Source organism: Vanellus vanellus, assembly GCF_965231255.1.
Source record: "Vanellus vanellus genome assembly, chromosome: 2".
In the NCBI taxonomy this organism is placed as follows: domain Eukaryota; kingdom Metazoa; phylum Chordata; class Aves; order Charadriiformes; family Charadriidae; genus Vanellus; species Vanellus vanellus.
Window position 1 is genome coordinate 140,839,894 of NC_138906.1, and position 15,448 is coordinate 140,855,341.

Sequence of the window (15,448 nt, forward strand, 5' to 3'; positions counted from 1 at the left end):
TTTAAAAACAACAAAATACCAGACTTTGCTGGAGTTGCTTCAGGGTCTCATACTGTAAGCTTTTGTTCCTTTCAATCAACAGTGGCGCTGGACTTTCTGAGACAACCACTCAAAAGGCCTTGTTTTTGCCCAAAAAGCTCACGGTACCGCCGCCTCCATAGCGTTATACTGCTCGGTACAGAGCTAAAGCTTCCTTAAGTCTTCATAAAAGTCCTTCTAGCTTTGTAAGTCTGTAGGGAATGCCTGGGCCTGTTTTTTTCCACGGTGGCTACAGACCACCAGCCCCTCGCCCGCGCCGGGGACGGTGCTGAAGGTGTCTCTGGGGCCGAAGGTACCTCGCACGGAGGCCGCCGGGCTGCTCCTGCCGCCGCCGCGGGCCCGGCGCGTCCCGGGCGACCCTGTCAGCAGCTCCACCGCCGCCGTGGGCTGCGGGGAACTGCCTCTCCCCCCACCTCCGTCCGCCCTCCTCAGCACGGGAACGCATCCGTGGTTCGCAGAGGGGGAAGAGGTCAGGCGGGTAGAGGAATCCGACCAGCCGGACGGATCCCGCTGGCTCCGGCTGTCAGGGCCGCGGCGGAGGCTGCCGGCGGGGCGCAGCAGCCCGCCCTGCCTGCGTAGCCCAGCGGGGAGGCGGGTGGAGAAGACAACACCATTCCCACCCCCCCCCCCCCCCGTCTTTATCGGTTGCACGCTGCCGGGGTGCGCCGGTAGAGGAGCTTTCTCGGGTCGGGGGCAGCGCCTGACAAAAGCCTTCCTTCCCCCGCCCAAGCCACGCTCGCCCCGGCGGACGGCGCCCCGGCGCTGGGGCCTGGCCCCTCCTCCCCCGCCTCCGGGAGAGGTTGATTCAGTCCGCTCGGCTCCTCTCCCCGCCGCGGCGCCCAAGTTGGTTCAGCCCAGGGCAGGCGCTGGGAATAAGCCCTGTCCCCTTCCAAAGAGCCTCGGTTCGGGCTGTGCCTTTCCCTCCCACTGCTGCTGCGCCCTACACCGTTCCGACTGGGCCCTCCCGCCCGGTCGGCGGCGGCTCCTCAAGTTCCTGCTCCCCGTGCCCGGGGCGCGCGCACGAGGCTGGCTCGGCCGTTGGCGGCGGCGGCGGCGCGCGGCGGCGGCGGGAGCACCGGCGGCGGCGGCGGCAGCAGGAGCAGGGGCAGGGGCGGCCGCGGCGGGAGGGGGGTTGCCGGGCAGGAGCCGCCGATGCCGCTGTGAGATGGCATCATTCTGCGCGGTGGCGGCGGCGGAGCGCGGCGCGGAGGGGTGAGGAAGCCGCCGCGGCGAGGAGGAGGAGGAGGAGAAAAAGAAGAAGAAGAAGAAGGTGGGAGGAAGGAGGAGGAGGAGGAGGAGGAGGAGGAGGAGGCGGCAGCAGCAGCTGTGAGGCTGCGAGCCACGGTAAGGAAACAAAACAGGCTGTGCCGCAGCCGTTTCGCTTTGCGGTCTGGCCCGGCAGAGCCCGACCGGCCTGAGGAGAAAAACGGCGGCCGTTTTTTCTCGCTCTTCGCCGCCGTTCGGCCGTGGAGAAGCGGGGCCGCTGAGGGCGGGGGGCGGGGTGGGGGAGGGTGGGCTCTGGAGGGGTGCGAGCTGCCCCTGTCACTGAGGGGCGGGGAGGAGGGGAATGGGCGTGGGGGCTAAAATGGCGAAGGTAGCAAGGTCTCGGGCTCTCCTTTCCGGCACTTCCAACTGGTCGCGCCCCCCGGGCCCGGAGGAGGGTTGGCGGCTGTTGCTTCACCCTTTTCGGTGCCCCCATTTGGTGACCGGAGGTTTGCCGTGCTCCCCTGCCGTCTGCCAGCCTGGCTCCTGTCTGGAGAGGGCTGCGGGCCTTTTGGCCCACACCTGGCAAGGGGAGGGAGGGTCGGTACTCTGGTGAGCTTGGGGGGGCGGGGGGAGAAGGAGAAGGGGAGTGTCGCTGGTGTCCGATGTCAGGAAAATAACCTTGTTTATTCCTGTCTACGGCCTTTCGGGTGAGGGTGACTGAGGGCTGAGTCCTGACCTGTGTCAACGCTGAGTGGATTGCGAGAGGCGTTAGTGACTGGGAGTCAGTGAGGCAGTTCCACGGCCGGCCCTTGCTTGCTGATCTGCGGGATTAAAGCGGAGGAGAAGGATATTGTTACCTTTCGGTTCATCTTCCTTTGGTGAAACTGGGCAGGGGAGAGGTGAAGAGCCATTTCCTCTCTATAATGAGCTGCTGTCGCCCCTCACAATTATGTGTAGCGTGCCTCCTCTCAAGAGGAAGGGGCACAGCCGGGTGGGAAGCTGTTACGGTTACTGCTCAAGTTAGACATGTCTGCCAGTCTCTCTGGGTCCTCTTAATGTATGTATTGCTGAGCAGACTGTGTAGATTCAAGACTTCAAAAGACCTATTTATGTCATGTATCTTTGTTTATGTTGTGGCAAAATGTTACAACTCAGTGTAAGTGTTTATTTACTTGGGTTTATTTGTAGTTGTCTTGTTTTTGGAACAATACCAATTCTCATCCCAGTTTAACTAGGATGATCTAGCTCTGTTTTCAGATCTATAAATGTTTAAACTGTACATCAAAGACAGAAAAGGACTTAACATTATCTAATCATTTTAATGGGAGGTCTTCGATGTTTGGGTGAAACTGTAAAAAGAGGTTTTCATATTTCAGTTGTATTTTCACATAGCACCTGTGTCATATAGAAAAGTCATCAGGATATTTTGCATTAAAAAAACCCCAGGTTATGCAAATTTAATAACACTGGCTTACTAGGTGATACTGCCACTGACTTCAGGTGGCTGGGTTATATATGGTCATACACATGAAAGACAATATGGCCTTCATAGTAATAAGAGTCTCCCCTTAAAGTTCGTATTCTTATTTAATCCCTCTGTGATGTAGAAACAGATAGTTGTTGGGCTGTGATAATGCTTCACTAACTTGGACTGGCTTTTTTCTTTAATTTTGTGTGCTGCCTTATTTGAGTTCATGTTGGTCAAGGTGTAAACTGAATTACTAGTTCTCATTGATTTTAGTACTTATAAAGATTAAAGAAATTTTGCATAGAAAAAAATCTGAATCATTTTTAATCCTTTTGAGAAAAAAATTACACTTGTAAAAGCACAGTTTATCTGGACTCTTGACAAAGACAGTTTCAAATGGGGCAGCTAGAAATACTTTCAGCTGATGTTGCTTGTGAAACTGTGGGTTTAGAATCCTTTTGTCACCTCTTTAGTGTGTATTTTCAGCTATATTTTAAAGGTCTGATCCTATAAATGCTTCTAGCTTGAGTAATTTACCACTGTCAGTAGTCTTTTTCCAATGATACTGTAGAATAATTCCCTTAAATACATAATTATACTTGAAAACATGAAAGCATTTTTACATACCCAGGACTGATTTAATCTCTTGGCATGGGACACCTTGTTACCAAAAAGATATGGATTACTTTTGTTGGGAAAAATAATTTACATTTGTTGCTAACACCAGTGAACAAAACATTGTAAGTCAGCCTGTGTGTTTTTGTTAAAGGGTTGGCAATACAGTTTACATAATCACCTGTCTACGAGTGCTTCTTAAATTATGGGAATACTGACAGAGTTCAGAGCCAACCCTTTTTCCTGAGTCTGTGGAACCCTTGGAAGAAGGAGGAATGTCTGCTAGTTCTATTGCTTTTCATTTTCCTTCTTATCTTTCCATATGAAGCTGGAAATTCTGATAAGTTGGAATTCCTACCGACTTTCCTGTTTTTTCTCTTGAAAGAATGTGTGTGCGGAAAGAGATTTCTCCTGGTCTTTGAATCATAGAATTGCCTAAGTTGGAAGGGACCTTTAAGATCATCAAGTCCAACCATCAACCTAACACTGCCAAAACCACCACTAAGTCCTAAGCACCGTGTCTGCCTGTCTTTTAAATACCTCCAGGGATGGAGATTCCACCACTTCCCTGGGCAGCCTGTTCCAATGCTTAACAACCCTTTCTATGAAGAACTTTTTCCTAATATCCATCCTAAACCTACCCTGGCATAACTTGAGGCCATTTCCTCTTGTCCTGTCGCTTGTTACTAGTGAGAAGAGGTCTACCCCCACCTCTCTGCAACCTCCTTCCAGGTAGTTTGGATACAAAGAAGAGTCACGGTTAAGGATCTATGACAGGAAGTTGATATTGCATTCAGTTCCTTCATGCCTATGCCATTAAAACACTAGATTTGAAAACTAAGGTGCCGTAATAAAAAAATCATGACCTAACCCATGTTTATTAATTGGAAATGGCTACTAGTTATGCACTTAGAGCAAACAGTCATTGTTAGCTTAAAAAAACCCCCACAATCCAAATCCCCTCCAAAACCCCAAGTTCATCCTGTAATTTAGCTGGGTGAAATGCAGATAATGAAGCAAGAAGGCTCGGAGAGGGAATGGATAGACATAAACAACAACAAAAAAAAGTGCTTCCTGCAAACTATGCTTAAGTGATTTTCGGAAGTTATTTTTAACTTGGTTAAAAAGATTATTTGTAAAGACTGAAGAGAAGGAGTGAAGCTACTGTGAAAAATGTTCTATCTTTTAAGCTAGGTTGGTGCTGCTTTTACCTGCTTCTGCACAGTGTAACATTCATCTCAAAAAAAAAAAAAAAAAAAAAAAAAAAAAAAAGAGGCTTTCTAGCTCTGCATTAATTGCATATGACTTGGTCAGTAGAAAAGCTGCTCCAGTGTGTCATCCTGTATGAAAGTCTGTAAATTGGGGCAGGGTTCCCCAGTTTCTATGGTAGTGTTGGATTAACAAATCCTGTCTTTTTTGCTGTCCTCATGAAACTTGTAAACCACAACTGCCAAACTGTTCCTTTGAATTCTGAGTTATGCAATGTATAACGATATTCTTCTATATTGCTTTGGTATATGTACAAATGCAGACAGTAAGAGTTGGTTACATCCAGGTCCTTCTTTAAACGTTTGTTTTTGTTGCATCAGTAGGCCCCTTTTCTTCTGTCTAGGTGTTAGTTCAGATTTATCATAATCTGCTGATGTTCTCCTGTAGTGACATAAAATAGTCATAGGTAAAGACCATTGGAAGTATTGGAGATCTCGATTCTGTTTTCTTGAAGGAAAACTATATGGCTGGTGGGAGAAATCTCCTCTTCCCCATCAGCAGGAGTTGGAGTGTCTAGAACAGGCATTCCAAAGGCTTGTTGAAAAGATCTTGAGTGGTGCACCCTCTTTTTTTTTTTTTTTTTTCCTGTAGAACAGTGACATGGCATGTTTTTTGCTAAAATTTGCTGCAGTACCTTTTAAGATGGAGTTTTTGTTTTTAGTTGCTTTCTGTAAATGAAAAGTTCTAATTACTGCTTCATGGGATATGTTTTTGCTGTGTTTAGGGACCTAATAGTTTAATCAGAAGCACACTTAGGTTTAGCTCTGTGTTGCAAGCGTAGTGTTGCCTTACAGAGGAACACTAGAGATTTTGGGGAAGCTATCAGCTGTCAGATTTATAGTATGTCAGAATTATTTACCTGGGAGAGTGCTATGGTGGGGTAGTTTTGGTTTTTGATTTTTAATTTCTTAGCATTTCGGGGAAAATGTGTCAGGGAAACCCTTATCCTCATGTTATGTGTGGGTCTTAATAGCTACTACACATGTGGTATGTACTGTGAAGCAATTAATCATTGCAGGTTTGCGTGACTGTATACTGCTGTGGTTCTGTAATAGCAGATATATGGCAAACAAATGATTTTTTTTTAATTCCCTGTTCCCTTAGTCAATGTTGAGGATTGTGTAAGTTTGTAATCTAGTGTACAGTTTGATAATTCAGTATTATCAAAAAAACACTTTGAAAATTCTATATAAAGATAATATGGATTTGGATTTAATTTATAATTTCTACTGACTTTGAAGAATAAACTGAAATTGACTTAGCTGGTTGTGTTACTTTATGATGGCTTTAATAAAAATGGTCTTTAATAAAAATTGGAGTGAAGTATCTGTTTAACAAAGCAGATTACATTCTTGGGCTTTTGAATTCTTTTTTTTAATCACCATTTTTCTTATTGCTGGAATATGTTAGAGACACTTACATTCTGCTTTAAGTGACTAGGGTCTGAGTGTACTTAAATGTAACCAGTTCAAAACTTGAAGACTTCTTAACATCCTCACTCTTAAGGATGTTAACTTGGAGTGATGTAACTAGTACAACCAATAGTCTTTTCTTTTGTAGTGAAATTCAGCCTCTGATGTCTAATGAAGGGAGTCTTTCATTGGCTCAAATCACTTCAGAGTAATTCTTTCAAATATAAATATCAGTTACTAAAACCACAGTAGGGCATTCTCTTTGTCTTATGTGTAAATGGCATTGAGAACACAAATACGTGTTTGTAACTGATCTTCTCAAGTAGTTCTAATGGCACAGAATTACTTAGTTTTCTATTAGGATTTGTGAGTTGTCTTGCTGAAAATCATTGTGAACATGGAAGAAAATTTAAAAAATGATGAGAAGAGGATGTCACAGTTTAAAAATAAACAGCAAAATAATTTTGGTTTATACATTCAAGTATCTTCACCTTGAAGCCTGAAGTGGGCAGAAGAGAGCTCTTGTCTGTGCTTCTGTGAGTACAGACAAAAATGTATTCTCTACGCACATTTCTAGTTACTGGGGTTTCTAACCAAGGGTTTTTTGCTATAAGTATTTAAATGGTAGTCAGTGATTTTGCAGTATAAATCAAATCAAAGGAGATACAGTTTTAGAGTAGGGAAAAGTAAACAGGAAAGATAAAAGTTCATAATCTGTAAAATTGCATAATATACTTGGGAATCAGAAGTGAAAAAGAACACATGTCCAGTATTGAAACATAGTACTCTGCTAGTTCTTGAGGAATTCAGATTTTTTTTTTTTTTTTGGTTGTTTGTAAGCATGAACTAAAACTGCTGAACAGATCAAGATACATTTGTCTTAAAAACTGACCTTGTTTTTACAAAGTGATATATTGGAATTAACTCTCTTGCATTTTCTAGTATACACAGTGACATTAAAGTATCTCTGTGTAAATATAACAGTCAAAAAGAAAAATAAAATATAAGAGGAAAGCTAAATAGAAGATGAAGAGCAACAGGATTGCCAGACTTCCCTTTTTTTTTTTTTCCCCTCCGGTTGGAAGTATGGAAGCTGCTTTTTCTTAAATTTAAGTTCCCTTTATTCCTTCATTCTTGGCACTTTTTATTGTCCACTTAGACCTACCTTCTTGCAGTTATCTTTCTAAAAAATGATCACTGTCTTACTGAAGTAGCTGGAAAGATTTTGAGTTTAAAAAGAAAAAGAAAAAAGCGTATTTTGGTTTCTGAATGCAAGTTACAAGGACAGGAAAAATTTAATTAGTATTGAAAAATCTGGTGGAAGGCTGATATTTGTGTGTCATTTAAAAATAAATAAAATAAATCTCTGACTCTTGTGAGATATTGCTGACTAAGCTATGTTGTCATGGGATGGTGAGTAAAACTGCATTGTTAAGGGAGTAGCTATGAGGAAGAAAACTAGTTGGATTCTTAGTTTGTAACATGTCAAAAAGACTGCTACTAATGAACAATCTGTAGGTGATGAATTATAGAGTAATGGAAACTTCAGAGAGATGTAACGGGCTAGTTTAATATTTGGTGATGGGTACATTTTTGTGTGAACATAGGAGACCGAATGCGTATGGGAGGAGTAGCTAGAACTGTTCATCAAGATGGGGTGTAAATTAAGTATTTGTTAGTAAAGCAGTTCATTATTATGTGAGGCTCTTATGAAAATGTCCCATTGGAATGGAATAAAATGTAAATGTTGAAATGTATTAAGAGTATAACATATACTAGCTTGCATACTATTTTTATTTTAATTATATAAGTGTATTTGAAAACTGCTGAATGTTACTATTGTATGGCAACTGGTTTTGGTACTACATGGAGGCCTCCTAGCTGTAGCTCTTTTACAAACAGACTGTTGTGTTTCTTTGCTGTTTGTATTCCATTTTTGATCAGAAAAAAATAACTGATTCAGGAGAAAACTATTAGAATAGTACTGCTCCTGTGCAAATAAAATGGAAAATATTATTTATTTGTAGTATAAAAAGAAGTGAACCAGAACCTTGACTAAAATATGACTAAATTTCAGTCTGTGCTTTTAACCCTGTGTCATACAACTAAACAGGGACATGTTAGAGCATGCTTAGAAAAGTTGAGTAGTGTAGTCTATCAAGAAGCAATTCTTACAAGATTCAGTTGGGATTGGCTGATGTATGAGATGATGTATGATAAGGAATAGACAAGGAGAAAATCTGTTGCTAAGTAATAGGAGTTTTAGTAAAAAAGATTATACAGATTGTACTTCAATGCATAAACTAACTGCATTTTTAAATACTTCCTATGAGCAAGTTAGTCTAGACTGCCCACTACAGCCTTTCTTGGATTTTTTTTTTTTTTTTAACATCCAGAGACAGCTTGTTTTAAGAGTTGGTTGATGTTCTTGTCTATTTTGTGTAAATCTATTATGCTGGCTGCTTCTGTTTCAAAGCTTGAAAGACCATACAAAATTAAAATTAAATTAAATAGATCTGTATTAACAGAGACCTACACTTTGGGCTTTTTTTCCTGCGTAGTTGAAAATTTTGTGTTTCAATCCCTCCCTGTTAACAGAGGGGAAGTAAGAGCATTTTTCCAGATGTTTATTGGCACCCCACCCCAAGCTTAAAAGCTGAGCATTTTGAACATTGATGTAGAAGATGTAGGAATAGAATAAAGAATAAAACAGACAACATCATTATGTCACTGTTTATGTTGACAGCGCATTCCTATCTTGAATGAATGCTTTGTGCTTTTTTGTCTTCTTTTCCACTTTCTACCATGTCTCAAAAGTTACATAGTAGAACTGGAGAAGGTATGAGGAAGGACAGCAAAAATGACTGATTTATATGAAAGAAGACTTACAACTAAGGATTCTTAATACTCTTCAGGCGGGAAGATCTGTGTGCTGACCATATCATGCAAGTGGAGGTTATGTGGGTAAAGGATGCTGAAGATGCTTTTCCCTTTGTTGTCATTCCTCTGTCTCTAATATCTGCCCTCACAAGTTCCTTGAAAATCAATGTGAATAAGGGAATATTTTTAAAAATTGACTTCTTTCAGTGGGGAGTTGGATGACCTTTTCTGTGTGTTTTTTGTAGTCACTTGTTTTCAAGGCAGTGTTCTCAAGAATTAGCTGTTAATGATTTTAGGTTATATAATTTAGTCTTTTGTTTTTCACTGGAAAGGATACTGACCCTCATGACAGTATCTGTATTTCTCATCTCCATTTGTTCACTAAAATGAAAATAACTAATATTTCAAAAACTGTTTTACTACAATGTTTAAGTAGTTTTCTTATAGCCCACTGATTCCTTTGTAATGTTGAGTTAAACCTAATATGAGATGTATTGATGTGGTCCAATATTGACACTTGAGAAGTCAAGCTTTGAGCTCTTCTGATAAAACATGTTATTCATTTTCATGTTGTCAACTTGTAGTTTTTCTGTAGTTAAATTCTTGAACCAGATTAACTCAGATTAGAATCATATTGGAAAATAATTAGTAGAAACAGGCAACTCTTTATTTTAAGAAGTGAGAATTGTCTGTCACCTGGGAGCCTTATTAAGGATCAGGTTGAATTCTCTAGCACTGTGGAGACTGAGGGACTATTTTTGAAAAATTACGTGACAATGCTTGGATGAGCGCTCTCAGGTAGTAATAGGTAAGATTAGTGCAGTCTGTGATTGGAATTAGGACAGACGTGTTTTAGAGGTTTTTACACTGAGATTGACAGCTGGAAAGAGGCTTGCTTAGCACATTTTAGAAAGCAAATATTCAGAGAAAAGAGAGTGAGAACATGCAGTGAATTCTACTTATACCTCTTTGTGCTATTTTTTGAGATAGAGTTACTGAGGAGAGGTGGATCACATCAAATCTCTTACTGACAAAAAATGTACAAAGACCCTTTCTGCCATTTTAGCCCTATGCTGAGTAGGTTTCTCTTGCCCATTTTGAATTGTCATCTTCTACTGACGTATTAGAACAATGGGGAGACCGGGAGACTATTCTGTGAGGCAGTATTAATGTATTTCCTATTATTGGTATTCCTTAATCATGGTTTCTTCACATCCCCACAAAAACAAAGGAGAAGGGTGTAAAAGAAACAGCAGCACTCTTGGTTAACATCTTTAATGTTGTCTTTGTCAGTTTGTTAATTTTGCTGTGACTGCAGTAGAGATGTGCTTACAGTAGTCATGGCTATCATGACTAATAAGGTGATGGTGACAGGCACGAATTCTTATGAGTGGATTTTATAAGCTATCTGAGCACTCTTGGTATGTGCTCAGGCTGCCTGCCTGTTCTGAAGCCTATACTTCTCAATTTTTCATATTGTTAATATGGAAATTATATTTAATATGAAAGTGCCTACATGTAACTATGGTACGGTTTTCTTTTTGTAGTGTAGGTATACTTAAATCTGCTCATATTTTAAAGCTATATCTTAGTATATAACTTTACATTGCTCTTGATGCAAGTCTGCTAAACAATATTTTATACCAACCGTTAGGATTATCCATAGCAGAAGGCAACCCAGAGAGGCTGCGTAGCCAGCATATTATGTATTCTGCCAGATATGAAGGCTATTCAGCTGAATATTAAAATAAGAGAGAAAATACCCTTCCCTGATTTCTTGACATATGTGTTGGACTGTCAGCCTTTAACCGCTATTGTTCTGTTCAAGCAACCTGGAAGTCATTTACTCCATTTATTTCACTGTGCATGTGGTCCTACCTAATACACAGAGGAGGCATTGTGATATTTTTCATTATTTAATATTGTGGAAGGACCTAGAAGCATTATCATGATTAAGATTGACAAGACAGGTGTACCCTAAATGTTTTGCTGATAGGTTGCTTTGTGAGCAGTGGAACTGGGCTTCATACAAATTTTTCTTACATCACAAATCTCTTCTTCCTCTAGTGTTCTAGACCCTTCTCACTTGTAATAAAAGAGCCACTATCACAGCTCCAACTCGGACTGATTCAGAGCTGTGTCTGGTGATTGTGTAGCCTTTGAACCAAGCAGCATGGGTACCTTGAGTTCATGCTGCAGCCCTTTGCTCAGCAAGTGCAGGAAATTGTGTCTTTTTCCTCTACCTAGCTGTTGATTTTCTCGAAGCTTGTGGTAACTTAGTGTATCAGAGGATGTTACTTCTCAGTTTATTTTAATTGAATTTGGTGGTGAACAGATTCATTTAGAGGGATGGAGATGAAAGGAAGAGTGGGAAGAGGCAGGTGGACAGTATGAATCATACATGTGATGTTTGCTTGGGAAACCGGGCTAAAAAGGTCTTTGCTAATCTAAGTATAAGGCAAAGCAGAACAGGCAGATGTGTGCGGTGGAATCATAGTCTGTCATTTGTTTGGACCTCCTGCCTAACACTCTGAAAAACATTTATTTAAAACCTCTGTAATTGTACTATATTTTTTCTTAGACCCTCATATAATTGACCTGGACAATCTTGAGAGGTGAGCTTGTGCAAACCTCATGAAGTTCAGTGAGGCCAAGTGCAAGGTCCTGCATTTGGCTGGGGTAATCCCATGCACAGGCTGGGCAGAGAATGGATTGAGAGAAGGCTTGAGGAGAAGAACTTGGGTGTGTTGGTTGATGAGGAGCTCACCATGAACCAGCAATGTGCGATCGCAGCCCGGAAGGCCAACCTTATCCTGGGCTGCATCAAAAGAAGCGTGGTCAGCAGGTTGAGGGAGGTGATTCTGCCCCTCTACTCTGCTCTGGTGAGACCACACCTGGAATATTGTGTCCAGCTCTGGGGCCCCCAATGTAAGAAGGACATGGACCTGTTGGAGCGGGTCCAGAGTAGGGTCATGAAGATGATCAGAGGGCTGGAGCACCTCTCCTATGAAAACAGGTTGAAGAAGTTGGGGTTGTTCAGTCTGGAGAAGAGAAGACTCCAGGGAGACCTTATAGCAGCTTTCTGGTATCTGAAGGGAGGGAACCTCCAAGAAAGCTGGAGAGGGACTTTTCACAAGGGCATGTAGTGATAGGATAAGGGGGAATGGCTTCAACCTGGAAAAGGACAGATTTAGATTAGATATCAGGAAGAAATTTTTTACTCTGAGGGTGGTGAAGCACTGGAACAGGTTGCCCATGGAGCTTGTGGATGCCTCATCCCTGGAAGTGTTCAAGGCCAGGTTGGATGGGGCTTTTAGCAACCTGGTCTAGTGGGAGTTGTCCCTGTCCATGTCAGGGGGTTCGGAACTAGGTGATGTTTAAGGTCCCTTCCAACCTAAACCATTCTATGATTCTGTAATTTGAGGCTGGCGATATATTGTAGATAATACATGGATCAATATTGCAGCATCTGAAACAATTGTCAGTGAATGTGCTTGAAAAAATATAGAAAATGAAATATTTTTGTGTATAGCTTGCTCTCCATGCCAATATGAGTGGACAAAGATTGGTTTTCTAGGGTGGAGGGTGGGAACTGCATACAGGTTGGCTTAAGAAAGATAAATATCAAACCTGGTATGTGAAGAATTTTAGAATGTGTCCAAAGTAGGGCAGCAAAGATGGTTTGACTTAGAGGGCATGACGTAGAAGGAGCAGCTGAGGCTATTCGGTTTGTTCAGCGTAGAGAAAAGGGGACTAAGGGGTGACCACTTCCTCATGAAGATGAGTGGAGAAGGAGGTGCTGGATCTCCTTCTGGTGTCCAGTGATAGGATGTGAGGGAATGGCTTAAAATTGCATCAGGGGAGGTCCAGATTCAATATCTGGAAAAAAGTTCTTCGCTGAAAGGGTTATCACATACTGGAACAAACTCCCCAAGGAAGTGGTCGTGGCCCCAAGCCACACAACTTCAAGAATTTCCCAGACTTGCTCATCACAGCAGTGTGGTATTCCCAGTTGATGTTGGGGAAGTTGAAATCTCCCATAAGGACAAGGGCTACCGATCCAGAGAGTTATCCTAATTGTCTATAGAATAACTCACCAGTGCTAACATCCTGGCTGGGGGATCAGTGGTAGACACCCACTACATCTTCTTTGTTTTCCATCCCCCTAATCCTCATCTGGAGGCTCTCAACCACATCATCACTAACTGTAAGCCCTGTGCCATCAGACCTCTTTCCCTTACATACAATGCAACTCCTCCAACTTGCCTGCCTTGAACAGCCTGTAACCCTCCATCCCAGCATTCCAATCACAGGACTCATTCCACCAAGTCTTGCTAATACCAATGATACCATAGCTCTGGGAACTGACCAGCGCTTCCAGGTCAGGCAGTGTTCAGACAGCACTTGTTGATACATTGTTTAACTTTTAGGTTGCCCTGTGTGGAGTCAGGAGTTAGACTTGATGATCCTCGTGGGTCTCTTCCATCTCTGGATGTTCTGTGATTAAAGTAGAATGGCAGTTTGCTTTCCAATTCAGGTATATGTAGGTCTGCTGTAGGGTTGGCAACTTGAAAAAAAACATTTGCAATGTGTCATGGATATTGAAGTATATCTGGAGAAGCTGTTATTTGTCTGGAAGAACTAATGCCTTGCCTTGCTGACAAGGCCTCATAGACCTCGAGGAGGGGACTGCTGAAGCTGAAATTCTACTAATGTCGAAGCAGATCCTAAGGAAGCCACTAGTATATCTATATGTGTCAGTATGTGTTGTGGGCTTGGTGAAAACATGAGAAATGAAATGCTACTCTGTTCCTTACTGTTTTGGCTGGTCTGAAGATCCACTCCAAAAATGTGTGTTGATGATAACAGAAAGTATGAGGACTTTCTCATAGGTTTGTTTTCCTTTGTATTATCAAAGTTGGATTTACTACTTAACATTTTTGGGTCTTTTTTCAGTCTTCTCTGCCTCAAGTAATTCCTTTTTTTTTAAGAATGCGTGTAAGCTACTCCTAGGTAACCGAGTGAGGGATATTGTCAGTTGAAGATGGTTTTGGTAGTACTTTTGGGTTTTAACAGAAAGAAGCAAGACATTCTGCTGGCAGTAAAAGACCTGGGGGTCCTGGGTGAGACCAAGTTGAACATGAGCCAGCAGTGTGCCCTTGGGGCAAAGATGGTGAATGCTGTCCTGGCATGCATTAGACAAAGAATTTCCAGCAGGTAGAGGGAGGTGATCCTTCACCTTTATTTAGTGCTGGTGAAGCCACACCTGGAGTCCTGTGCCCAGTGCTGGGCTCCTCAGTACAGGAGAGATTTGAACATACCAGAGAGAGTTCAACGAAGGGCTATGAAGATGGTTAAGGCACTGGAACCCCTCTCCTTTGAGGCAAGGCTGAAAGAGCTGGGGCTGTTCAGCCTGGAGAAGACTTGGGGAGACCTCATCAATGTGTATGAATACCTGAAGGGCAGGTCCAAAAAGGATGGAGACAGGCTCTTCAGTGGTGCCCGGTGACAGTATCGGAGACAATGGGCACAAACTGAAACACAGGAAGTTCTCCCTGAACATCAGGAAACACTTTTTCACTCATGGTAACTGAGCACTGGCACAGGTTGCCCAGGGAGGTTGTGGAGTCTGCATTCTTGGAGATAATCAAAAGCCATCTGGACACAGTCCTGGGCAACTGGCTCTAGGTGGCCCTGCTTGGACAGGGGGCTTGGACTAGATGACCTCCAAAGGCCTCTTCCAACCTCAACCATTCTGTGATTTTGTGATTTGGTATTAAATGTAGTGAATATGTGATTTATGGGATCAATGTTTGGTGCTAAGAGCACTCTGACTGGACCACTGACTTCAAAAAAGTTGCCAATGTTCATTAGCATACAATATGTCTTACTGTTACAAATGTTTTGAACAGCACTTACTGCTGTTCTTTCAAGACTTCCATATTTGTTTGCACAGGTAATATTTATAAGTCCGATAGAACACAGTAGCATTACGTTTACTTCTTTAGTTGTAAAGGCTGGGTTTTTATCTTTTTTTTTTTTTTAACACACATTTTTTTTTTTCAATATCCAAGGAATTAGGGAAACTACTAGTAAGTAGAAGTAAGTACTAAAGCAATCTGCAGGAATCTTACCATCATGACAAATAGCTAAGTATTCTGTTAAATAGTTTAAAATTGTTAGTTTTTCATTTTAATAAACAGTATCCTGGATTTTTTTTTTTTAAGGTGAAGACATGCATTTTGGTCCATCAGTATTTGTTTGACTGAAGTTTAAAACCAGCGTAGGTGCTACAGAAAATAATTTGTTGCTTGGCAAATGATGGTCTTATTAAAATCCTGTCCTAAAAGTACTGTGATGGTGTGTTTCCCTTGTGTAATGAGAAATAAAATCAGTGCTCTTAGCAGTATTATCTTAAATGATCACTGAAAACCTGATTTCAATTTCTCGTATTTTCTAAGCTATTAAACAGTGACTTAGGCTACTGTTTAAAATACTTTTACAAATGATAGTTCATCGATAAGGACACTGTTCAATACTACTCACTCCATCTTACAAA

The 15,448-nt window shown here is 42.0% G+C and overlaps 1 protein-coding gene across 3 annotated transcripts in view; it reads left to right on the forward strand.

The window, feature by feature from the left end:
- The first annotated feature begins 959 nt into the window (after nucleotides 1-959).
- Nucleotides 960-15,448, forward strand: part of WWP1 (WW domain containing E3 ubiquitin protein ligase 1) — a 60,686-nt gene continuing 46,197 nt past the window's right edge. For all 3 annotated transcript variants that reach the window (XM_082499074.1, XM_082499073.1, XM_082499075.1), the window contains exon 1: nucleotides 960-1,383. The gene's annotated coding sequence lies outside the window, so the exon portion shown is untranslated. The remainder of the gene's footprint in view (nucleotides 1,384-15,448) is intronic.